The sequence below is a fragment of the Oncorhynchus kisutch genome, linkage group LG10, assembly GCF_002021735.2.
Source record: "Oncorhynchus kisutch isolate 150728-3 linkage group LG10, Okis_V2, whole genome shotgun sequence".
In the NCBI taxonomy this organism is placed as follows: domain Eukaryota; kingdom Metazoa; phylum Chordata; class Actinopteri; order Salmoniformes; family Salmonidae; genus Oncorhynchus; species Oncorhynchus kisutch.
This window is the reverse complement of record NC_034183.2, coordinates 57,063,556-57,089,637: the sequence shown is the minus strand read 5'-3', so window position 1 is coordinate 57,089,637 and position 26,082 is coordinate 57,063,556. Positions and strand designations below refer to the sequence as shown.

Sequence of the window (26,082 nt, the reverse complement as noted above, 5' to 3'; positions counted from 1 at the left end):
GTCTGGCCCAACGCTCTTAACCGCTAGGCTACCTGCCGGTACAATGCTAATAGAGGCTCAGAAGCATACAGTATGTTTGCCAATGTTTCTGACATTTTCTTCAGAACTAAACATTTTTATTTATAGGTGGAAAAGGGCAAACATTTTCAGTAGTTGTGCCACTTTCGAGGTGTTGCAAGGTTTCATTGCCACTCTCCTGGCGTGACACCAGCCGTGTGTGTCTTGTGGTCAGTTCTATGAGCTAGTGAGTCAGTGTTTTTACAGGGGAGGCAAGACACTGCTAGGCAACCTGTTGCTTTTCATGAATATGTGTCGACTTCAGCCAGGGACAGCCTCAGGGCTTCCAGACTCTCTGGTCGAGAGAGAGTGTTTGGATGGAGAAGTGGAGCCAGAAAGCCATGAGGGACGGGATCCCAGGCTGAGGTATCCCCTGCCAGGAGAGGAACTTGCGGCTACTGTACCCAGCAGTCTCAATCTAGAGAAACCTGCTAGGGCTGTCATTATCTCTGGAACCTCCTGCCCCCGTATCAGACTCCCCACTCTAAAGGCCCAGAGTGGATATGAGCTTTCACTGAGAACATGGAATTGAATGGTCTTTACATTAGAACCAACAGACTTTGTTCTCTGAGGAGCACTTAGAAGCTCCAAACAACTATTCCAGGACAAAAACCTCCCTTGGATTGAATTAAAGAACAGAGAGTACTTTGAATATCAAATTGTTCATTTGATCCACACTGTAATTGTAGGTGATCGTCTGCTGCAGATTGTTAATAGCTGACATGAAAAACAAATCCGACCTGGAAACAGGGAAAACACATGGCTGCTTAAAAGAGGTTGGGTCTACATAAGAGTTTCAGCCACTCTTGGAGGAAAACTAAACTCTTATTTTTCTTAAAACTGCATTGTTGGTTAAGGGCCTGTAAGTAAGCATTTCACTGTAAGGTCTACACCTGTTGTATTCGGCGCATCTGACAAATGCAATTTGATTTGATTTGAATCAGGGCTGTAAAAATATGAAAGAACAAGACCAATTTTGTCTAACAAACTTGTGTGTTTTTCTGCTTTTCATGTGTCTCTCTCAGGAGGAAATGGAGTGGCGTATGGGAACAGGGTCCGTGGGTTGGGAAAGGAAGGCACATGAGGCTTGGAGAGTAGAGTGAGTAATCATGAAGACATGCTCGTATGCCCATCAATGCCTAACTAAAACTCAAGTGCTAGAATACTTTAGAACCGTACGCAGTCGACAGTACAGATGTTATTCTATACAATTATCGTGGGAATTCATTAGGCTACAGTAGGTTATTATAGGACAGGCTGCCTAAGATAGTAATTTATGTATCTATTTTTAGAGGTGTCTAGGCACTTTTCCATGGAATTTACCAAACACAGATAGGATGTGGTTTGAGTTACGTCAGCTTCTAGGTTCAGTTATCGAAAAGGATGTGAAACAATGTCACATGACTGCTCTCACAACAGAGACCCCTGAGACAAGGGACCATGCATGTCTACGCAGAGTCATTCTGTCCACATCTGTTATTCATTAACATGTTAGGACCATTGTTTTCCCCCAGTTTGATTCAGGCTTGAAACATGCTTTACAAATAAAGATGTTATGACTGGGATATAAAGAACAGATCCGTTGAAATTATCATGGCTTTACTTTAACTACAAATTCACTAGCCTACAAAGGTATGAAGAGGGGTTTACTAATAACTGTGCTAATAACCTTCAGTTACAGTTGACACACGATGAAACTATTTATTGATCACTGCTGGTCAGGTATGTCCTATGATGTCATGTCATATGATTTCTCTGGATGGGCCAATGTCTGGGAAGTGCCAAATGAGAGCGTACATGATTTGTTACGATCCTGTCTCTTTAATATTTTTAAACCTGATCTCTTCTTAGTCACGCCCGTCAGCCGGTTAGCGCCGAGCGCGGCAGTGGCTGCCCATGTAAACCGATTGGCTGGTGGGTTTGACAGGCTTGTCCTATGCTCAAGGGCGGGGTTCTCGGTCGGTGAAACTGAATTACCGGCCGAAGAAAACTTACCCTTGTTGAGCCTTGCGGTGTGGGAATGCGCTGGACACTGCCTGTGAAAATAGGATCCAAATAGACATATCTGGAAATGTTTCAACGTTTTGTCACTAGTTCCAGGATATAGAAAAGGACTCTTGTTTGACTCGAAATAAATGATTATTTTTCCTTCTCAGAATGAAGTGACATCACATTTCAGTAACTGAGATCTGAAATCTTTACAACCAGATTTTTTCTCCGCAACGGGAAACATAGGATTTGATTTTGATAAGGGTAAGTGCATTTTTATACTACATGAATATACTGGGTTTAGAGTGCTAGGCTATATAGGATTTAAAACATCAGAAATAGAATGTTAAGAAGACGATCCGGAATAGGCAATCTGTCCCTCAGTCTTGTGTACGCACAATAGCCTACTCACACGATCCAAAGGGAATGTATCGAACGAATTGTACTATTTGATATTGGAACCTGTTTTGAATTTCCTAGTTCACATGCATCTGTGCTGTAGGTTGCAAAGATCTACGTGTATCGCTATACAATATAAGACCTGTCATACGTTTTGCATATTTGTGATTGTGAATGACAGCTTGTCATCACCTCAATACCAGTGCTTCTATTCTATAAATGTTTGTCATTTCCGCGAGCGCCTATAGGCTTCACGACAGTCCGGCATGTTCATTTGTAGCATAGTAGCACGCCCGGTCTGTAAAGGAGCACATAGCAAGGTATTACTACATAATATGACTGCTATTACGCAGGCTTACACCTGAGGTATTTTGTCAGGTGATGAATGTAACAGTTCTCCTCTGATAATGTTTCTCCTGGAATAAGTGGGTTCAGGTGTTTTCTAAGCAAAATCATTGGAATAAAAGGATTATGGCTGTACCTTGTACTCCAACGATTGTTGTCATGATGCCCATTATCAATATTCTGTTATGAACTATTGATAGCTATTATTAGGCAATTGATTGCTTTGTTAACATTTTCATACATGTCATGAATGCAATGCCACTGTTTAGACTCCACAATATAGCACAGGCGTCTGCCTCCACTGTGCTACCAGATCAATGGACACTGTACTATAGCCCCCTGTCTGCAACAGGAATGAGAGATGTATTCAAACGTGCTGAGTTATTTTGGCAAAGTGAGAGGAGCAGCAGGCCAGGCAGGCAGCACATGGCCACCCAGAGGATCATCATGAGGGCTGATGTCATGACACAGATACAGCAGGCAGGGCCATGATGTGTGATAGTGACGGTCATGTTCATCCTCTCTTACCGGTCCAACTGGACTGGAGATACAAGGAATGTTTCCACTGAGAAAGAGACGGTGTGTGTGTACAGTATGTGGGGGGGGGGGGGGGGGGTGCCTGTGTGTGTGTACAGTGTGTACAGTGTGAGGCATGTGTGGAGGAAGGTGTGTGGCATTTTCTGTGCCGTTCAATCGAGAGAGAATATTCCTTGGAAAAACCGAGGGGTTCTGGAGCTGGCATTGAAGGGAGCAGGTGGGAATGGGCTAGCCAGGCCTGTGTTGGTTGGTTGGTATGTGGGTGTAGCAGGGAGTTGCTGAGGGGGCACACTGGACTGTAGTCATGCCCACATGAGTCATGGTGCAGTATCTGTCTATCTATCAATCAGTCTTGCTAAGTGTGCAACACACTCTCTCTCTCTCCATGTGGTGTTGTTTTCACTTGGGTTACTGGGTTGAACCGGGTTCACCCTCAGGAGTCCTGTTTTGAAACCACCAGACGGTGCCAGACTTGTTTCGGTCTTGTTTTTTAAAATGTATCTTTACCCCTAAGGACATTAGCATGGTAGTGTGCATGCATCTCTATTATATGTAAGGCCTTCTAAGGCAGCCATGAGGTTGTGTTCTGTGTAGGTGTTTGTTCTAATCACCTCGTGATGATCATGATGAAAAGCTGACCAGACTTCAGATGTGTCATGGTCATGTCAGATCCTCTGCTGCTCCGTCCAGTCGATGAGATGATGCAGCCCCTTGGTACGAAAAAAAGCAGTTCCTGGAATGATCTTCTTGTTTAACGTGGTCTCAGAGCATTTCGTATGATTCTGTACGTAAACCCAAGACACTCTATTTAGTATGATATGTTACATTTCATATGGTATGTATTCATTTGTGGATGTTCATCATTCATTTCGTACAATATTTTACGAATTTGCAAAACGTACAATATTTTACGAATTTGCAAAACGTACAATATGTTACAAATATGTTACCGACACGCAACCTTTGGGCCCACCTACCTATTGCCGACCAACCACCCTCCTTTCGTTTTTGCCTTAAGTAACTTCTATCTTATGTAACCATACCAAACATAACATATCATACGTTTACTATGTTACATCTAGTCTATAAGACCAGTCTGTCTTGTTATGAAACTACATTGTTCTCTCCCATGGCCTTCAGGTATTTATCCTAGCCTCTGTACAGTTCTCTCTCGCTCTGTCTCTCTCTCTGTCTCTCTCTCTGTCTCTCTCTCTGTCTCTCTCTCTGTCTCTCTCTCTGTCTCTCTCTCTCTCTCTTGTTCTCTTTGTGTGTGTGTGTGTGTGTGTGTGTGTGTGTCTGTGTGTGTGTGTGTGTGTGTGTGTGTGTGTGTGTGCGTGCGTGTGTGTGTGTGTGTGTTGGGGGTCGACCGATTATGGTTTTTCAACGCCGATACCGATTATTGGAGGACCAGAAAAGCCTGCACCGATTAATCCACCGATTTAAAAAAATAATAATATAATACATCAATAAAATCCATTTCGCCTCAAATAAATAATGAAACATGTTCAATTTGGTTTAAATAATGCAAAAACAAAGTGTTGGAGAAGAAAGTAAAAGTGAAATATGTGTCATGTAAGACCCCCGAGCTGACAAGAGACAAATCTGTCGTTCTGCCCTTGAACAGGCAGTTAACCCACTGTTCCTAGGCCGTCATTGAAAATTAGAATTTGTTCTTTTAACTGACTTACCTAGTTAAAGAAAGTTTTTTTTTTAAAGGAAAAAAAGAAAGAAAGCTAACGTTTAAGTTCCTTGCTCAGAACATGAGAACATATGAAAGCTGGTGGTTCCTTTAAACATGAGTCTTCAATATTCCCAGGTAAAAAGTTTTAGGTTGTAGTTATTATAGGAATTATAGGACTATTTCCCTCAATACCATTTATATTTCATTAACCTTCGACTATTGGATGTTCTTATAGGAACTTTAGTATTGCCAGTGTAACAGTATAGCTTCCGTCCCTCTCCTCGCTCCTCCCTGGGCTCGAACCAGGAACACAACGACAACAGCCACCCTCGAAGCAGCGTTACCCATGCAGAGCAAGGGAAACAACCACTGCAAGTCTCAGAGCGAGTGACGTTTGAAACGCTATTAGCGCACTAACTAGCCAGCCATTTCACTTCGGTTACACCAGCCTCATCTCGGGAGTTGATAGGCTTGAAGTCATAAACAGCGCAATGCTTGTTGCACAACGAAGAGCTGCTGGCAAAAGGCACGAAAGTGCTGTTTGAATGAATGTTTACGCGCCTGCTTCTGCCTACCACCGCTCAGTTAGATACTTAGATACTTGTATGCTTGTATGCTCAGTCAGATTATACGCAACGCAGGATACGGTAGATAATATCTAGTAATATCATGAACCATGTGTAGTTAACTAGTGATTATGATTGATTGATTGTTTTTTATAAGATAAGTTTAATGCTAGCTAGCAACTTACCTTGGCTTACTGCATTCACGTAACAGGCAGTCTCCTTGTGGAGTGCAACAAGAGGCAGGTCGTTATTGTGTTGGACTAGTTAACTGTACGTTTGCAAGATTGGGTCTCCCGAGCTGACAAGGTGAAAATCTGTCGTTCTGCCCCTGGACGAGGCAGTTAACCCACCGTTCCTAGGCCATCATTGAAAATAAGAATGTGTTCTTAACTGACTTGCCTAGTTAAATAAAGATGAAATTAAGGTGTAAAAATGTTTTGTTTTACAAATCGGCAAAATCGGCGTCCAAAAATACCGAATCGCGATTAATCGGTCGACCTCTAGTGTGTGTGTGTGTGTGTGTGTGTGTGCTGAGCACATACTTTTCTAAATCACCCCAGGCTGGCTGCTGCGGCTTCAAAAGGCCTCGTCACATCATGTGAGACCCAGAGATTATAATCATGTAGTGATGACTATGGCGTGCTATAATGCCATTGGGATGATGTAATAGCTAATTATAATTGCTCTCTTATTAGTAATTATAGTGTTAGTGTTAATCAAAGTAATATCAATTGTTGAAGAGAAGACATTTTCAACTACAGGCATATCTGTGGTTGAAAATTCTTTACCCTTTTGGGTTAATTGTAGAGTTAGTGTTGGCTCACACACCCAACAATCTGAGTTATGTATGTGTATCCATATCTCAATTGAGGATTCCTCTGTTTGTGGAAGCATGCTTGCAGTTGTAAAATATAGGGCAAAGCAACAGTATCTCTTGTCTTGCAGTTAAACATGTCAACCAACTTTCTGAACAGCTTTAGGAACAATAAACTGTCACGCCCTGACCTGAGATATCTCTGTTTTTTTAATATTTTGGTTAGGTCAGGGTGTGACTAGGGTGGGTACCCTAGTTTTTGTATTGTCTAGTTTGTTTTGTATGTCTAGAGTTTTTGTAGGTCTAGGTGATTTGTATGTCTATGGTGACCTGATATGGTTCCCAACCAGAGGCAGCTGTTTATCGTTGTGTCTGATTGGGGATCATATTTAGGTAGCCATTTTCCCTTTGGTGTTTGTGGGATCTTGTCTATGTGTAGTTGCCTGTCAGCACTCGTCTGTATAGCTACATGTTTCGTTTTGTTATTTTTTTAGTTTGTTTAGTGTTCATTCTTTTAATAAATAAGAATGTACGCATACCACGCTGCGCCTTGATCCAATCGATCCATATAACGAACGTGACAGAAGATCCCACCACAAACGGACCAAGCAAGGTGGCCAGGAGGAGCAGACATCATGGACATGGGATGAGATTTTGAACGGTAAAGGATCCTGGATGTGGGAGGAAATCATGGCTGGAAAGGATCGCCTACCATGGAAGCAGGTGGAGATAGCGCAGGAGGAGCGATGACGATACGAGGGGACACGGCTAGCACGGAAGCCTGAGAGGCAGCTCGAAAAATTTCTTTTGGGGGGGCACACGGGGAGATTGGCTGACTCAGGTTGGAGACCTGAGCCAACTCCTCGTGCTTACCGTGGGGAGCGTGTGACTGGTCAGACACCGTGTTACGCAGTGATGCGCACGGTGTCTCCAGTTCGCATTCATAGCCCTTTGCGCTCTATTCCAACTCCTCGCATTTGCCGGGCTAAAATGGGCATCCAGCCAGGATGGATGGTGCCGGCTCAGCGCTCCTGGTCTCCAGTACACCTCCTTGGACCAGGATATCCTGCGCCGGCTCTGTGTACTGTGTCTCCGGTGCGTCTGCACAGCCCAGTGCGTCCTGTGCTATAGCGCCCCGCACTTGCCGGGCTCAAGTGAGCATCCAACCAGGACGCATTGTGCCAGCTCTACACTCCAGATCTCCAGGACGCCTCCAGAGTCCAGTATGTCCTGTGCCTGCTCCCCGCACTCGCCCTGAGATGCGCGTCTTCAGCACAGTATCCCTAGTGCCGGCACCGCGCATCAGGTCTCCAGTGCGCCTCCACAGTACAGAGCTTCCGGCGACAGTTCCCAGTCCAGAGATTCCGGCGACAGTTCCCAGTCCAGAGCTTCCGGCGACGTTTCACAGTCCGGAACCTCCAACGACGGGCCACAGTCCGGAACCTCCAACGATGGGCCACAGTCCGAAACCTCCAACGACGGGCCACAGTCCCGAACCTCCAACGACGGGCCACAGTCCGGAACCTCCAACGACGGGCCACAGTCCGGAACCTCCAACGACGAGCCACAGTCCGGAACCTCCAACGAAGGGCCACAGTCCGGAACCTCCAACGATGGGCCACAGTCCGGAACCTCCAACGACGGGCCACAGTCCGGAACCTCCAACGACGGGCCACAGTCCGGAACCTCCTGCGACGGTCCCCAGTCCAGGGTCTCCAGCAACATTTTTTTTTTGGGGGGGGGGGGGGGGGGGGGGGGCGGGGTACTGTCACACCCTGACCTGAGATATCTCTGTTTTCTTTATATTTTGGTTAGATCAGGGTGTGACTAGGGTGGGTACGCTAGTTTTTGTATTGTCTAGGGTTTTTTGTATGTCTAGAGTTTTTGTAGGTCTAGGTGATTTGTATGTCTATGGTGGCCTGATATGGTCCCCAATCAGAGGCAGCTGTTTATCGTTGTCTCTGATTGGGGATCATATTTAGGTAGCCATTTTCCCTTTGGTGTTTGTGGGATCTTGTCTATGTGTAGTTGCCTGTCAGCACTCGTTTGTATAGCTTCACAGTTCGTTTTGTTATTGTGTTAGTTTGTTCAGTGTTCATTCTTTATATTTATTTGTATTTTTAATTTTACCCCCTTTTCTCCCCAATTTCGTGGTATCCAATTGTTTTAGTAGCTACTATCTTGTCTCATCGCTACAACTCCCGTACGGGCTCGGGAGAGACGAAGGTTGAAAGTCATGCGTCCTCCGATACACAACCCAACCAAGCCGCACTGCTTCTTAACACAGCGCCATCCAACCCGAAGCCAGCCGCACCAATGTGTCGGAGGAAACACAGTGCACCTGGCAAGCTTGGTTAGCGTGCACTGCACCCGGCCCGCCACAGGACTCGCTGGTGTGCGATGAGACAAGGATTTCCCTACCGGCCTAACCCGGACGACGCTAGGCCAATTGTGCGTCGCCCCACGGACCTCCCGGTCGCGGCCGGTTACGACAGAGCCTGGGCGCAAACCCAGAGTCTCTGGTGGCACAGCTGGCGCTGCAGTACAGCGCCCTTAACCACTGCGCCACCCGGGAGGCCCTGTGTTCATTCTTTTAATAAATAAGAATGTACGCATACCACGTTGCGCCTTGGTCCGATCCTTATAACGAACGTGACATAAGCGGAGTGTTCTTGCTCAGCAGATCAATAAAGAGTGTTCCCACTACGGCAGACAGATAGAAGGGGCTTTACAACTATGGCAGGTATAGTGGCACTGAAGAATAATGGCGAGAGAAGAACAATTTACTGCCTATGCGCTCTCTTTGATCTGGGCCCCATTGGTGCTTGCTCAACCACTACCGTCAATAACTTTGATGTGCTTGTAGTCGGCCTGGGGTTTGTGTCAGATTGTGTCAAGGCTTCAGGAATGCTTGATAATCAAAAACAGACCACTCTTTTCAGACATTGCAAAAATAATTTGTCGCGTCAATCTATGAACCGTGGAGAATATGCCGTGGTGATTACGCTTTATGTGGAATACTTGTGAAGCGGAAGATCTTTTCCTCATGCTGTCAGACACTGAAAGCCTTTCTATACATGCAAGCAAATACACAAACCTTCACATTAGTTCCCAACAGTCACAATGAAAAAGACTCATCAAAACCAACCCCCCACCATTTTGTGTCGTGTGAGGAGTTGGCATGGCCATGGTGGCTACTTGTTTGTATTCACAATCGTCCTCCCTCGGGTGTCTTGAGTTTGGCTGTGTATGGATAAATGGAACATTGTTTTGATCTGTGAGTTTCCTGTCAGTGTTCAGTCCTTGATTATGTGAGCCCCAGGAAAGCAGCCGTGAAGCAGCTAACTGTAACCCTCCCATTACATCTTGGAGGTGGCATGTAGGGCCTGTGCTGCAGAGGCTAGGCCCGGCCAACAGACGGGACTGCAAACTCAGTCAGATGTGATGTAATGCTATTTCAGGTCTACCTCTGGTCTCCAAGGCTCTGTCTGCCAGCAAGCCATCCTGCCTGCTCCTCTCTCTCTCTTAGTCTCCATGTTACCACATCATCTATCAAAACTCAGCCATGGCCTATGTTGGGATCCACAGTCAGGAATCCCAAGAAACTCAAATACCCATGTTTCCTGTTATGACTACAGGGCAGAATGTGAATTTCCTTTAACTGAATATAGGGATTAATATAGATTGTTTTATGTTATTATTTGTTTTAAGCTGATTTTAGGTAGGGCTTAGTCTGATGAGATGATATTTAGGGCATGGTCCTTGCTGCTGGGACCAGAGCTCCAAGGAGGAGGAACTGCTCTGTGTATTTTCATCTTCTGGCTCTGTGTCTGTAGACAGAAACTATAAGGGTGTTTTTCTTTTTCACAGATAAAAAGAAGGGGTCCATAGGATTGTTCCATAGGTGTTGGCATGTGGATAGTGCAGCTCCTGTGTAATATCGCATAACACAGAGTTTACACAACAAGTCATCCTGCCACTCAAAACAGATCAAATATAGGCCTGATTTTTTTAATGGTTGTCAAGTGGACAGTTAGTGGAACTATTGTCAGTCTTGTTCTTTTTCGACGGGAATCTTGAGTGCGGGACTAAAAATAACATACACCACATTCAGCACTTTTCCTCGCCTTTTTGCTAGGAAGTGGTCGTTCTAATGTACACCGACAACGTCCATTATTGCAAAATCCTCAAGAGAAATCTTTGTTCTTCAGCTTTCAGTTAGAGCCCATTAGTACAGGTCTCTACTGTCAGACTGTCCATAGTGTTAGATTCCTACACTCACTATCTCTTTAAAAGACTGAATGGCCAGACACACACAAGGATTGGAGAGGGACAATTATAGTTACTATCCCAGGACTGTTACAGTTGAGAGCACATATTTTTTTTAAATAAGGCGGCCTGCCTTCTCCGACCCTATCTTTGGCGCAGCAAGCCGCCAGACCCTAGTGCAGGGATCATCAACTAGATTCAGTCATAGGACGATTTTTTTATTGAGCAGATGGTCAGGGGGGGCGGAACATAATTACAAATCATTTGTAGAATGCAAATTGGCCGCAAGAAAGCCCAAACAAAAATGATACAAAGACCATGAGTTTCACTATCGTGAATAAGTTGAGTGAGAAAGTTCCAGACGTAGAAATATCATACCCCTAAGACATGCTAACCTCTCACCATTACAATAACAGGGGAGGTGAGCATTTTTGCGGGGGGATGATATTTGTGATATGATATTATCTGTAACTTTCTCACTCTTCATTATTCACAATACCTTCAGGACTATCCGTAATCATGGTAGCATCAACATGAATGTAGAAGTGTTTAGAAACATATTCTATTCTTATTTACAATAAAAGTGACTCCAATGACACAATACATTATTTACCATTCATTTCTATTGGGCACAAAATAATCTGAAACACAACCCACAACCAAAACAAACAGCAAATTCATCCAAAAAGTTTGTAGAGTCACAAACTTGAAGTAGTCATTACGTGCCATGAATATGGAACCAAATACTAAACTTTTGACTAACTCAATACACGTATAATTGAATTTGTCCCAATACCGTTGGTCCCCTAAAATGGGGGGACTATGTACAAACAATGCTGTCATAACTGTTTACCCTCAAATTAAAGCTGACAGTTTGCCCTTAGTCAGTGTATCATTTAAAATCCAAGGTGCTAGAGTACAGATTCAAAAGAAGACAAAATTCTTCACTGTCCCAATAATTTCAGAGGGGACTGTATTACTCTCTACTGTACGTGGGAATACTTTGGAAGATATTTCCATAATGAAGATCACTTGGAGCTGATTTGCTGGTGTTTTTACAGTCTTTTATGTTCAACAGCAAAACATTATTTTTTTGCTTGGTCAACTTGGGGGGTTAACCAAAGGGTTAACCCTAACCTTAACCCAAAGAAAATCACCCAAGGACCAAATTCGGGCCATGATCCACCAGTTGGGGAACCCAGCCCTATTAGTGTATCACGCAGTAAACTCAAGTAGACTGTTCCCCTGCATGGAAGAGCACACAGAGTCATACACAGTAATATCTGGACAGTCTCAACCAACAATCCACACCACCACCTCCATCACATACCTTGGGCCCAACTCACTCTGTAACGTTTCCAAGAAATGAGGGTGTGCTTTTGGAACAGCTCTGTGACTTGGCCTTGCCTGGCCCTATGGGAGGAGGTGGATCCAGGAATGACTAATGATAACTGACAGGGAGACCACTTGGATCACTCCGAGTGCACTTCACATTGTACTGAAACTTGAAGCACACTGCTAACCTTGGACAGAAGGTTTGACATTTCCAGTTTCAATGGACCATCATGGTCCCTTACTTGCTGTAAGGGAGCGTGTGCCTTGGCTGTTCTTGTTAAAGCACTCTGAAGTAGTGAAGTCGTCCAAGTGCTACAGCACAGGAAGGTTCTGTAGTTGAACTGTTCTGTTGTGTTTTAAGATCTTTGTGTCACAACGATTGAAATTGGTAATGAAGTCATCCTGTCCTTCTGCTTGTCCTTCCCAGTTTGCTCTCCTGTTCTTGTCTGCTGCTGTCTCGTCCTGACAGTAGTTCCTTTTTTATGTCTCTGTTTTAGTTTGGTCAGGGCGTGAGTTGGGCTGGGCATTCTAGGTTTTGTAGTCTAGGTTTTGTATTTCTATGTGTTTGGTCTGGTATGGTTCCCAATCAGAGGCAGCTGGCAATCGTTGTCTCTGATTGAGAACCATACTTAGGTATCCTGTTCCCACCTGGTGTTTGTGGGTAGTTGTTTTCTGTCTTTGTGTGTCTGCACCAGACAGAACTGTTTCGTTTGTTTCCGCTTTGTTTTTTTGTTTGTTCTAGTGTTCTTTATTAAATCTACCACGAACACGTACCACGCTGCACCTTGGCCCTCTTCACCTTCTTCCACCTATGACAACCGTTACAGCTGCCTGTGCTACACTTCAGATCCATGCCAACTTTTCCATCCGTTGGCCAGTTGTCAGTGGTTGTGCTTAGCATTGCCTTGTGCCAGGAAGATGATGTAAAGCCTACCAGTGATGCCAGTGTTGCCACCCAGTTGATCACGTCACGCACTGCAATAATAAAGCTGTCTTCTGGATTCTTCTGGTTGTGAGCACAGTAGTGAAGGACATTTGCATGTAGAGCAGCGATTCAACAGAAAAAGAAATCAATGAATAGAGTCTGTCAGGTTCTTCAGTCTGGGGACATAACCCAGATACAGTGAGTCAAGTTGGTTCTGCTGCTGTAGGGGTTGACTAATGCACACTCATCACTACCACTCTGTCTCTCCAAATTACTCTGTCACACCATAACCTGTTACCTGACTGATGAGGGTTTATTTGGATTATCTCACAATGACGAGCACACCTGGGAAGCTGGGATATGTGTCATTCCCTTGTCCCCCCTTATCTCCCCTGTCAACACATTACGCTCATCTCTGTGGAGGAGTCTGTGTTTTCCTCAGCCCAATCTACAGGGTGAGGACCGAGGAGGCCCCCTTCAACCTACTGTATCTCCCATGGGGTCTGCCGCAGCCTTCCTGTGCCTGTGTTTGGGAGTTTCCACTACTCTCTGTGCAGCACAGCTGGCTGCAGCAGGCCCGTCCTCCCCTGCTCTCTCTCCCCGACCCCTCAGACCTGAACCCTGGCTGGCCTCCCTTCTGATGGTCCCCCAGGGCCAGCTTCACTTCCTCAGAGATGACTTGATGATAGAGAATCCTATGGCACCTTGTTAGATTAGGGAATAAGATGTAAAGATACAGGTGAGGGGCTTGTCTGAAGCAGGTCAATCAAATGTTATGTGTGGGGGAGATTCCAGGGCATGTGAGAGCTGAGAGAATGACCAAATGTAGCTAAAAAAAGAAATAAAAGAAGATCACTAAAACAGAGATTAACTTATTTTTCTCCTCTTCATCTAACACGGTGCACATATGAAATAAATACTGAGTGATATGAAATACAGACATAGCGTCTAAACCGCTTCGACATTGTCATTGTAACGTTTGTATCTTATTTTCACGGTCTGTTGCCGGTGCTCTGGAGACTATGATGCAGTGTATCAAGCACAAAAATACTCACTCGTGCTATTTATCTCTATTAATACAAAGTTACACAGGACACCAATATTTTAGTAGAGGCTTTAATAAGAAACTGTCATGAACTCCAGGCTTAGAGGTTTACTCTATAAGGGTCGGAAGTTCAGAGAAAGAGATCATATCAGCATAGCAGCAGTATAGTTGAGAGTGCTGCTTCCCCCCCCCCCCCCCCCCCCCCCCCACACACACACACACACAGCAACTAGTTTGGGCAGAGTGTACATGTTGAAGTTGATGAATGTGGGGACTTGTAAACAGGCAGTCTGGGTGGCTGGCTGCCTGGCTGTGGGAATCAGTGCACATGTTCAAGGTGGAAGTGGAGCACCTGTCTTAGAACACCGCATGGCAACAGCGATACACCTCGAAGACTCAACCACAGGAAGAACATCCCTTCCTCTTTCTACCTTTGGATTTTACTTTATTGCTGAGTCTCACCTGTTCCGCTTTTATCCTCTTATCTCCCTGGATATCTGCGATGTATTACAGATGAAAGGGATTTAAACGTTGGAGGGTTATGAAACTCACCCTGTTGTGTCTGGGACAGACAGAGAGACATAACACCAGAGAGATATATATAAATATACACTATCGGTCAAAAGTTTTACAACACCTACTCATTCAAGGGTTTTACTTTATTTTTTACTAGTTTCTACATTGTAGAATAATAGTGAAGACATCACAACTATGAAATAACACATATGGAATCATGTAGTAACCCAAAAAGTGTTAAACAAATCAGAATATATTTTATATTTGAGATTCTTCAAATAGCCACCCTTTGCCTTGATGACAGCTTTGCACTCTTGGCATAGTTTTGATGTCTGCACTATTATTCTACAGTGTAGAAAATAGTAAAAAGAAAGAAAAACCCTTGAATGACTAGGTGTTCTAAAACCTTTGACCGGTAGTGTATATGTCAAAGGTAAATGGGTTTGTCTGGTTGGAGTCACTCTGTGTAGAAGATTAAAGATCCATAGTACACATCCTCAACAGCTACTGTGTAAGTGACTGTACATGTGTTGAATAGATTGAGACCTCAGATTGTTGCCCCCAATTGTTGAATTGCCTTGTTGCCATATGGAGACGGGTACTGCATAGCAGCAGTGTGCTGTAGTAGTCTGTGGTTTATCTATGGCCCCTGCTGTGATGGGGATTACAGACCCTGTTTGTTGTGATGCTGGTTAGGAAATCAATTCCTTCGATCTGCTTGTGTGTATTCTGTGTGTTATTTCTCATTTGTGTACACGTTTCACCAGAAACCGCCCGTCTGCTGAACCAGTTGAGGTCACTTCCTTCCATACAAGAATGTTCTTGGTTTGAGGAAGTGATACCGTGAAGAGTACGGTGTTCTTGAATACATATTTGACTCACTCCAAACCCAATACACAATTGACTCACTCCAAACGCAATACATAATTGACTTACTCCAAACCCAATACATATTTTACTCACTCCAAACCCAATACATAATTGACTCACTCCAAACCCAATACATATTTGACTCACTCCAAACCCAATATATATTTGACTCACTCCAAACCCAATATATATTTGACTCACTCCAAACCCAATACATAATTGACTCACTCCAAACCCAATACATATTTGACTCACTCCAAACCCAATACATATTTGACTCACTTCAAACCCAATACATATTTGACTCACTCCAAACCCAATACATATTTGACTCACTTCAAACCCAATACATATTTGACTCACTCCAAACCCAATACATATTTGACTCACTCCAAACCCAATACATATTTGACTCACTTCAAACCCAATACATATTTGACTCACTCCAAACCCAAAACGAATGAAAAATAGAGAGTTGTTAATTAACCATAAAGGTCAAGCAAATCTGTATGAAGGGATTAGAAGAGGCTTTCAATCATATTACAATCACTGTAGAATTCCCTTCGGAATAAAACTAATTACCAAGTAGTGAACGTTTTAATATAATATATGAATGAAAGATTTAGTAGTAAATGGATAAATTAATGAATCCATGCGATTATGAATGTCATTAAATGAACCTTTCAGTATATGCCTATGTTTTTAGTACATAATGGTGAAGCTCATTTTCTCTGGCGGTTTGTCAGACCTGGGTTCAAATAGTATTCAAAGACTAAACCTGAGTTTAGTAAACAAATACTGTTTGGTCTGATGGTGTGGCAGTTGATCCCTCACCCCAGCAGACAGACAGACAGAGGGTGGGTGTTCCTGCCAGTCCCTCCCTGGCCAGTTTATCAGGAGGTTTGACCTCATTGGCTTTGATTGGAGATCAGAGGGCTGATTTGGACAGGCCAAATGCCCATTCTTTCCCCTGGCTAAATCCGTGTGTAGTCTGGCTAATTCCTTTGTCCCAGAGCAACAGGCCACACTTCGTCTGCTCTTCTCAATAGAGACAACAGCTTAGATTTCACACTCCATGGAGATGCCAGATGGCGCTGACGGGACAGGACAGAGGCAGGAGGGAGGGGAGGGGAGGGGTGGCTGTTGTTCTCTACTGTGGTATTTGGATTGGAGGGATGCCTCATAGCCGGTGATGGTATGACATTGATTAGTGTGTGTGTGTTGTTTCTGTGGCTGTGCGCAGTGAACGTTGTGGGGAAGCCTCCCAGACAGCAGTGTGTTTCCTGCTTTCCCATTCGGAGGTCTCTTCAACTCCTCCTCTCCTCTCCACTTCCTCCCAGCACGTCTTAAATAAGCAGTCATCTGACCTCTCTGTGCTGGTGGTCTTTCAGGGAGGATGTGAGGTCACACTCTTGATGGCGTCTCTTTGTGAAGTATTTTTACTCGTGTTGATTGGCCAGAGCGTGTAAATAAACCTAGGAGTGCCCACAATGAGTAATATGGTGGTGACAGGCCGTATCACCTCCAGAATACACCAGTCTGAAGGACTTCATAACAAGATACGCTGTCTGTCCGATACAGCTGGAGTCTGTCCACATTTACTCCCTCCTAACCATGATGGGGTTAACGAACTCAGGGCACACAAAGGTCATTAGCTTAACACAGAACTCGCTGACACCCTAGTTTTGATTGATAAAGGAATGAATCCTTCAGTCAGCCTGGTTTTCCCCTTCCTTCCCTCACGTTGAGGAAGAATTTTGGATCAGTCTCCACAACAATGACCCTCCTTCAGCCCCATGCGCATCATCAGCCTGATGCCCAGCACACAATGCAGCCTTTTGTAGGCGGGAGCGATTCAGGCTGATATCATGCTGGAAACTATTTAGATGGGGATCACATGTTGTTTAGTCATGCTGCTGCTGAGTCCCCTCTTAGCTCACTTGGCTAACAGGAAGGGCAGCTTCTGCTTTCTACAGACAATAAGGCACTTGTTTAGCTAGTTTGGGGATGCATCTGGGAGCCTCTCTACAGGGGGTAGTAGTGGAGGAGAGACATTCTGCTTTGAGTTTGTTTTCCTTTGTTTTGTTTAAAGCTACCCTGTCTCTCAAGAGGATGTAAATCCATACAGACACTTCTATGTCCAACGGTGAGAGGTCAAGAGGTCAAACACGCTAAAATTCGGTTGCATAAGTCAAATGCTTATGTTATTGATTGACTGATTATGGAGAGAGAGAGAGAGAGAGGGCTGTTTCAGATTTGCATGCTGTGGCTCACCCAGTGGTTTCCCTTGCCCTGTCAGGCCGGTTTCACAGCAGTGTTTTGAATTTGTGAATAAGTAAACTGTCAGTGCAGAGAGCGGAGAGAAAGTATTTTATTTATACACATGTAATTACTGTGATTTATTATGGAGTGTAAAAGTGTCATGTTAATCTATCATGTAATATTGAGTAATGTTATTACTTGGATAACCCTTTGGCATTTTCAGTAACAAGTTATGCTATTGTCGTTATGTAGGCTAATATTTAGTTTGACAGAAGACGGTATCAGCATTGTTCTACTGTAGACGTTATCTTTTTAAACCACTCAACCTCAGTTAAACCAACCCAGCTTAAAAGGTTCATGTTGATAAATGGTCATGGTTGAATTAGTCCAATCACACACCTCCTCTGTGTTTTCAACCTTTGACCCAGATCTCCTAGTTAGGTCATGTAAGATGAGGGCACGTCCTTGTAAGTGTCATTCTCATGTTCATTTTATTATCTCCATTCCTTACTCTGCTCTTTGTCCCCACAGCATTCCTACCCATCTCCAGGCTGTTAAATACTGGGAACTCATAGATATACCTATTACAAGGCTGTTATACAGGCTACATGGAGTAGCTGTTGTCATGGTCACACCCTGTCCTCCAGGCTGCAGTGGTCTGGGGGGGTGGATGTCAGAGGGGCCCTGAATCTAGGTGGATCTCTACTCCCACTCTCTCCCCAGGTGACAGGCCTTTCTGCGTGGGCACACTGGGTTGTCTGCTGGGGGAGATAAGGAGAGTTTCCATGTGAAAAAAGTACCATCTGGGGCCCTGGCATGATAGCAGCAATCTCAGGGACTTCAGGCTCAGATAAAACACCCTCTCTATTCCCACCACATCTCAGACTTGAGGAGGTTATATGTGTGTGTGTGCATTCCCTAAGAATCAGCTGATGTAATCACTGTCCATGCACAAGAAGACACAATATTTGATTGTGTTAAATCAAATTACATTTACTTGTCTTAGAATATGAGACAAGTAAATGTAAAGACAATGATATTGTCTTTATATGAGATGTACAAACACTGGCATGTGTCCAGACAAGGTACAGATTTACAGGATATGTACCAACCATCTCAAGTGCTGCTGTGGGTTAGGAGTGGAGCTTCAGTAAAATGGGCACGCTAAAGAGTTGAGCTAAGGGGGGCACGCTAAAGGGTTGAGCTAAGAGGGGCACGCTAAAGAGTTGAGCTCAGAGAGGCACATTAGAGAGTTGAGCTAAGAGGGGCGCACTAAATAGTTTAGCTATGAGGGGCACGCTAAAGAGTTGAGCTCAGAGGGGCACGCTAAAGAGTTGATCTATGAGGGGCACGCTAAAGAGTTGAGCTCAGAGGGGCACATTAGAGAGTTGAGCTCAGAGGGGCACATTAGAGAGTTGAGCTAAGAGCGGCAAGCTAAAGATGTCTATAGTATTCTCTCTCGTATGCAATCTGGTTTCCGCTCAGGTTATGGATGTGTTACTGCAACCTTAAAGGTCCTTAATGATGTCACCATTGCCCTTGATTCTAAGCAATGTTGTGCTGCTTTTTTTATTAACTTGGCCAAAGCTTTTGATTATGGTAGGCTATTCCATTCTTGTGGGCCGGCTAAGGAGTATTGTGTCTCTGAGGGGTCTTTGGACTGGTTTGCTAACTACCTCTCTCAAAGAGTGTAGTGTATAAAGTCAGAAAATCTGCTGTCTCAGCCATTGCCTGTCACCAAGGGAGTACCCTAAGGCTCGATCCTAGGCCCCACGCTCTTCTCAATTTACAACAACATAGCTCAGGCTGTAGGAAGCTCTCTCATCCATTTATATGCAGATGATACAGTCTTATACTCAGCTGGCCCCTCCCCTGTTTTATCTCAATCTCTTCATTCAAAGACTCAATCATAGACACTCTTACGGACAGTTGTGGCTGCTTTGCGTGATGTATTGTTGTCTCTACCTTCTTTCCCTTTGTGCTGTTGTCTGTGCCCAATAATATTTATACCATGTTTTGTGCTGCTACCATGTTATGTTGTTACCATGTTGCTGTCATGTTGTGTTGCTACCATGCTGTGTTGTCATGTGTTGCGGCCTTGCTATGTTGTTGTCTTAGGTCTCTCTTTATCTAGTGTTGTGGTGTCTCTTGTCGTGATGTGTGTTTTTGTCCTATATTTATATCTTTTTAATACCAGCTCTGTCCCCGCAAGAGGCCGTTTGCCTTTTGGTAGGCCGTCATTGTAAATAAGAATTTGTTTTTAACAGACTTGGCTAGTTAAATAAAGGTTAAATAAAATACAAAAAGAGTTGAGCTAAGAGGGGCACGCTAAAGAGTTGAGCTAAGAGGGGCACCCTAATGAGTTGCGCTAAGAGGAGCACCCTAAAGAGTTGAGCTAAGAGGAGCAGGCTAAAGAGTTGCGCTAAGAGGAGCACGCTAAAGAGTTGCGCTAAGAGGGGCACACTAAAGAGTTGAGCTAAGAGGAGCACGCTAAAGAGTTGCGCTAAGAGGGGCACGCTAAAGAGTTGCGCTAAGAGGGGCACGCTAACAAGTTGCTCAAAGAGGAGCACGCTAAATAGTTCCGCTATGCGGGGCACGCTAAATAGTTGCGCTAAGAGGGGCACGCTAAAGAGTTGCGCTAAGCGGGGCACGCTAAAGAGTTTAGCTAAGAGGAGCAAGCTAAAGAGTTGCACTAAGAGGAGCAAGCTAAAGAGTTGCGCTAAGAAGGACATGCTAAAGAGTTGCGCTAAGAGGAGCACGCTAAAGAGTTGAGCTAAGAGGGGCACGCTAAAGAGTTGCACTAAGAAGAGCATGCTAAAGAGTTGAACTAAGAGGGACACGTTAAAGAGTTTTGAGAAAAGAGACAGTAAGTGTACTACTGTAGTCACAGAGTGCTATGGGCCAAGTGGTTCTTTCTCTCTCTTTCTCTCTCTCTCTCTGTCGCTCTGAGAGAGTGTGTGTGTGTGTGTGTGTGTGTGTGTGTGTGTGTGTGTGTGTGTGCCATGCCAGCTCCAATGGGAAATACACCGTGAATTATTCACAAGTGTAGAATGGTTTAATAATTTATCTGTTGAATTATCCACCCTTGCAATAATATTTCACCCCCTAAAGAAAAGTGGAAAAACCATTTTGCCTGGGCAGAACTTACTCAACTTCAAGTGAACTGAATCAGTAGACGTGGCAATTCAGAGCTAATTCCTCTCCCTGATATAAAACACATCTCACCCTTTTTTTCATGTTGATTTGCAGAGGAAGATATATGCACTGTTTTCTCAAGGTATTCATTGGGATGTTGCCTGCTCAACTTTTTAACTGGCGGTTAAATATGCTGTATATGAGGCAGGAGGGTGTTATGAGAGTGATGAACTGCATAACACTGTCACTGTACAGTACAGTGCACATCGTACTGTGAAGTCACTCGTGAGATGTTAAAAGGATGCGGACATCATTTTGCCAGTTACAGTAGTAGCATTTGCCGTTATATCATCCTACAGTACTTTCTACTGCCTTGATATCTAGCATGTCTGCCTTTATGTAAGCTTGTCTATAGTCTATCTCCAGCAGGACGTTGGCCATTGAAGTTCTATAAATAGACTGTATGCACACAGAACAGCGTCAGAGACTTACTTATCCTCTTATACATAGTACCTCTGGCACTAGATCTTAGCATACAGTCAATACTGTTTGGACAGCAGTAGCAGAGGTTTTTCCCATGCACCGTATGTAGCACGTTCACACTCACTTTGGATTGAAAGCCACTCATTTCCAAGTGTTGACTTTGCACTATAAAATCCCCCCGTGGTGTGTGTGTGTGTGTGCGTGCGTGCGGTGAGTGCGTGTGTTTTCCCGGACGGTAGGGCGAGCCGGACCTGGTGTCTGAGTGAGCAAACATGGGGAATGGAATGAGGTTCCAGCAGATAGGCCTGTCATGCCAGTTCCCCCCTCCCCTCTGGCCCCTCCCCAGCCATGACACTGGATCCCTGGGTCAGCTGCAGAGGGTATTCCTGTTGTGTTTGTGTTTTAATGTCAGACGAGGATGTTTCGGGGTGACAGCCTGTCACTGTGTCGGTTTGCCTCAGGCTAGACACACACTGAATCTTAATGGTGCGGAGCGGCCCGGACACAGGGCGGCTCCTTGGCCTCCGCTACCCAGGCCTGGTCTGCAGCTATGTGGAGTATTTCCTTCCATGTAAGAGGAGTATACCGCCAGGCCATACGCCCAGACTGAGGAGAGGAACCGGAGCTGGACCCTCCTTCCTTTTCCCCTTAAAAAACCCTGGTGAAAATCCCCTTGTCATCCCAGCGCCGTGTGCATGGAAACCACGTGGTTGAGAGTCACACTGCTCTGTTAGTCATCAGGGAGAAGGTGTGAAGGAGGGAAAGAGAAACAGAGAGTTACGTTTACACCCGTGGTTATATCACAGAGGCAACTCTCGTCTGCGTCCTAACTCTGCTTCCACAATCAGCGTGGTCACCTGGTCTTGCTGTCGCTCCTCCAACACGAACGCTGTGTTGATATTCTTAGTCCTTTAATCTGCGTCTGTTTCAGAAGTCATCCACAGGCTCCCAAACTAAGAGACTGCAGTTTCTGTCAGCTTCTTAATGGGTCTCGCTTGACAGTGGTGTGTGTGTGTGTGTGTGTGTGTGTGTGTGTGTGTGTGTGTGTGTGTGTGTGTGTGTGTGTGTGTGTGTGTGTGTGTGTGTGTGTGTGTGTGTGTGTGTGTGTGTGTGTTGTGTGTGTGTGTGTGTGTGTGTGTGTGTGTGCTATTTAAAGATAAAAAGCAGCACCATGCTGTAATAAATGCCCAGATGGGCCTCAGATGGATCAGGTGTTACACAACACTGAGGCCGTTGTTATTAAGTGCAATTGATTCACGGTCTCTAGATCTCCCATCTAGTTCCATTGCCAGATCAGATGCGTGTTCCAATTGCTTAGCACGTTCCTTATCCATCCAAACACACTTGAAGGATGAGGTCTTGTTGGGCTCCTTGGCAGTAACGACGTTGTGGGAGTGTTGTTGCCTACGGTGCATGCAGATTGCAGCATAGTAAGCCTATAGAGTCCTATGAGGAGTGAGGTCAGTGTTTGGGGTAAGAGAGTGAGCTGCTCAATGGCATATTTTCCTCCCATTGTTTCCTTTATTTCAGGCTTTGCATTTCTTTCAACATGTAGTGAGGCAGGCGGACTGCAGCCATGATGGATAGGTTGCATTGTTGTTAGTGACAACTCCAGCATGGGGAAGGTCAACAATACCAAGAAGAATCTCTGTTTTTATCCAGGTTTACGGTATTGAGTGGGCAAGTGTGTCACTCATAAAGAGGGAAGAATACAATTATACACAAAGACATTTAGAGAAAAACAAAATAAAGTGATTGAGGTTCAGCAACAGAGGACGAGAGAAAGATAAAGATATATTTGGAGAAATGCTGGTTAAAGAGAGAGAGGAAGCGAGAGAGAATGAGAGAGCAAGGAAGCAGAGCCTTGGGTCAGGATGTTCAGTTTCTCAGGAAGGAAGTGTCCAGCCTTCTCAGTACCCAGATTAATGAGATCATCCATCATGGCGCCTGCCTCGGCCTGCACGCCAGCATCTCTCTGTTTCTCTTCCTCTTCCCCCTACGCCCATCCTGCCTCACTCTGCCCAGCCTGCCTCATCTACCCAGCCTGCCTCCCTCTGCCCAGCCTGCCTCATCTACCCAGCCTGCCTTCCTCTACCCAGCTACCCTCATCTACCCAGCCTGCCTCCCTCTGCCCAGCCTGCCTCATCTACCCATCCTGCCTCCCTCTGCCCAGCCTGCCTCATCTACCCAGCCTGCCTCCCTCTACCCATCATTTTCCTGTGACTCTCCGCGCACAGGGCCTACTGAAATGACACCCCACTTTTTGGTCAAAAGTAGTGCACTGTATGGGGAATAGGGTGCAATTTGGGTTGAGTTCATACGAAGTTTACATGCATTATATACAACTAGGTAGAGTGAGCATAGCGCTATAAGAGAATGAGCAGATGTATAAATATACAGTGGGTATACGGTTGATATACAGTGGGTATACGGTTGATATACAGTGGGTATACGGTTGATATACAGTGGGTATACGGTTGATATACAGTGGATGTACACATTTACATTATCAGTATGAATATATCTAAATGTAGAGAGATAGACAGAGTGCAATGCAGTTATTTTAGTGCAGTTATTTTATGTGCTGTTCAGAGATGGCTTGATGCGGTGTGCAGCATAGGGTGTCCTTTAGTGTCCACAGTCCTTTAGTCTCTATGAGCCAGATGGCTGGTTGGTGAGGGCCACAGTCCTTTAGTCTCTATGCGCCAGATGGCTGGTTGGTGAGGGCCACAGTCCTTTAGTCTCTATGCGCCAGATGGCTGGTTGGTGAGGGCCACAGTCCTTTAGAGTCTATGCGCCAGATGGCTGGTTGGTGAGGGCCACAGTCCTTTAGAGTCTATGCGCCAGATGGCTGGTTGGTGAGGGCCACAGTCCAGGGGAAGAAACTTTGTGGAGGTTTTGATCAAGAGTGACCTGAACCGCCTGCCAGAGGTGAATGTTTGGAGTGGGGGTTACTGGGGTTGTTAGGAGTCGGCGATGATCTTTCCTGCACGCTTCCTTGTCCTGGAGGGCAGGTGGCAGCCTATGACCCGCCATGCAGACAATGCGTTGCGGTTTGCCCTTGCACTGGGCAGACCCAAACCAGACGGTGATGGAGGAGGTGAGGATGGACTCAACGATTGATGTGTTAAAACCAGATCAGGATTGCCACTGTTGTGTCTTCTTGGTGACCGCTGTGATCATGTCCTCCCACTTGAGGTTGCGGGGAGATGATGTTCCCCAGGAATTTGAATGATTCGGCCCTGCTAACAGCTGAGCCAGCGATCTCGAGGGGGAGAGATGGTGGGGGGCTGTTCAACTGAAGATCATATGGAATGTTGCTATGGAATGTTCCAGTGACAGCTTATTATGAATTCAGGTTATGTCCCTGGATGGAGGTCTTGGGAAACATACTGTACAAGACCCATTTAAGAAATGTATAATGTTTCACATCTATTTCCAAATCTGGGCTGGCATTAGATGAGAGAGGCTGCTGACAAATGCATTCCTGCACACATGGATAATGAAATGGATGGATCATGTTGTCATTTTCTATCGATTAGATCTTATGTCGAGGGGTGTTGAGTATCAGGAAGTTAGGGCTACCAGTTTGAACAGATAACATGAAGATATTTCAGTGGAACATTTGTTTCTGCTTAGCAGGCATCAAAACAGGGATATATTTAGAATGTGGATAACGTCAAACAGGATGTGTCAATTAAGGAAGCGTTGTTGTGAGATCGCAGCAGGAGAACCAGGTCCTGTTGAAAAGTGAACCGTGAGAATGAACCCCTGCCCTCGCACACCTAAAACCCTTTCAGACAGGCAGCTGAAAGAGGCAGTAGTGAAGGAAGGCAGTCACATCTACAAAGCTCCTTGCAGCCCCCAGCCCTCCTCACCACTGTTTGTCTTCAAGCTTTACCTGTTATATGCTGGGTCCTCCATTGTCAATACTCACTGCCTCCCTGTGCATGACTGGCACCCATTTACCAAGCCATTATATTAATAGATGGCCTAAAAACCTCATCCAGGGTGTGTGTGTGTGTGTGTGTGTGTGTGTGTGTGTGTGTGTGTGTGTGTGTGTGTGTGTGTGTGTGTGTGTGTGTGTGTGTGTGTGTGTGTGTGTGTGTGTGTGTGTGTGTGTGTGTGTGTGTGTGTGTGTGTGTGTGTGTGCGTGGGCATATTGTTGGTGCCGCTTGCACATACACCAACAATAGACCTACATGGCTCCCAGGGAGGTAAAACACTGTGGTTGAGCCAGGCTGTCAGTTTGATAACCTGAAAGCCTCATGGACGTCTCTGTCCTACCCTGCACCTGGAGAGACCCGGGTCTGTCCTCTGGGCTTAGTCTGCCTGTCAATCTTCCCCGCTAATGGAGAGCAACAGCAACACCAGAACATAAAAACACAGTCAATCGAGTTTGTTGTAAATGCATCTCATGGTTGAGTAGGAAGCGCTCGTTTCTCACATGCATTAGCCTGGAGTTGAAGCGTCAGCAGGAAGCTAATCTTGCAGTGTGCATGTTGCAAGGATGGGAGTGGGTGTTTTCCTTCTTCAGATGTGGATCTGGAAGATAAAACAAATCTCTTTAAAGGGCCCACAGATTAAATCACGTTAACCTCAGTTGTGGGAAGTAGGGGTGCTGACGGTGCTGCAGCAACCCCTGAAAAATCTGAATTTTAAAAAGTATCAATAAAAAAATATATCCACTTGCAGCGCCAGCGCGGGCAAAAATATTTATCCAGCCCCACCCCCAAACTACTTCCCGCGGCTATGGTTAACCTTAAGAATGCTGAGGGCAAACAGACAGACAGACAGACAGACAGACAGACAGACAGACAGACAGACAGACAGACAGACAGACAGACAGACAGA

At 45.1% G+C, this 26,082-nt stretch overlaps 1 protein-coding gene across 3 annotated transcripts in view; it reads left to right on the top strand.

Annotated features, from left to right (window-relative positions):
* Window positions 1-1,991: 1,991 nt before the first annotated feature.
* LOC109898489 (inactive rhomboid protein 1) overlaps window positions 1,992-26,082 on the top strand; it is a 49,363-nt gene continuing 25,272 nt past the window's right edge. Inside the window, exon 1 of one of the 3 annotated variants that reach the window (XM_031834122.1) lies at window positions 1,992-2,310. The gene's annotated coding sequence lies outside the window, so the exon portion shown is untranslated. The remainder of the gene's footprint in view (window positions 2,311-26,082) is intronic. The other 2 variants (XM_031834120.1, XM_031834121.1) reach the window with 2 other exon arrangements.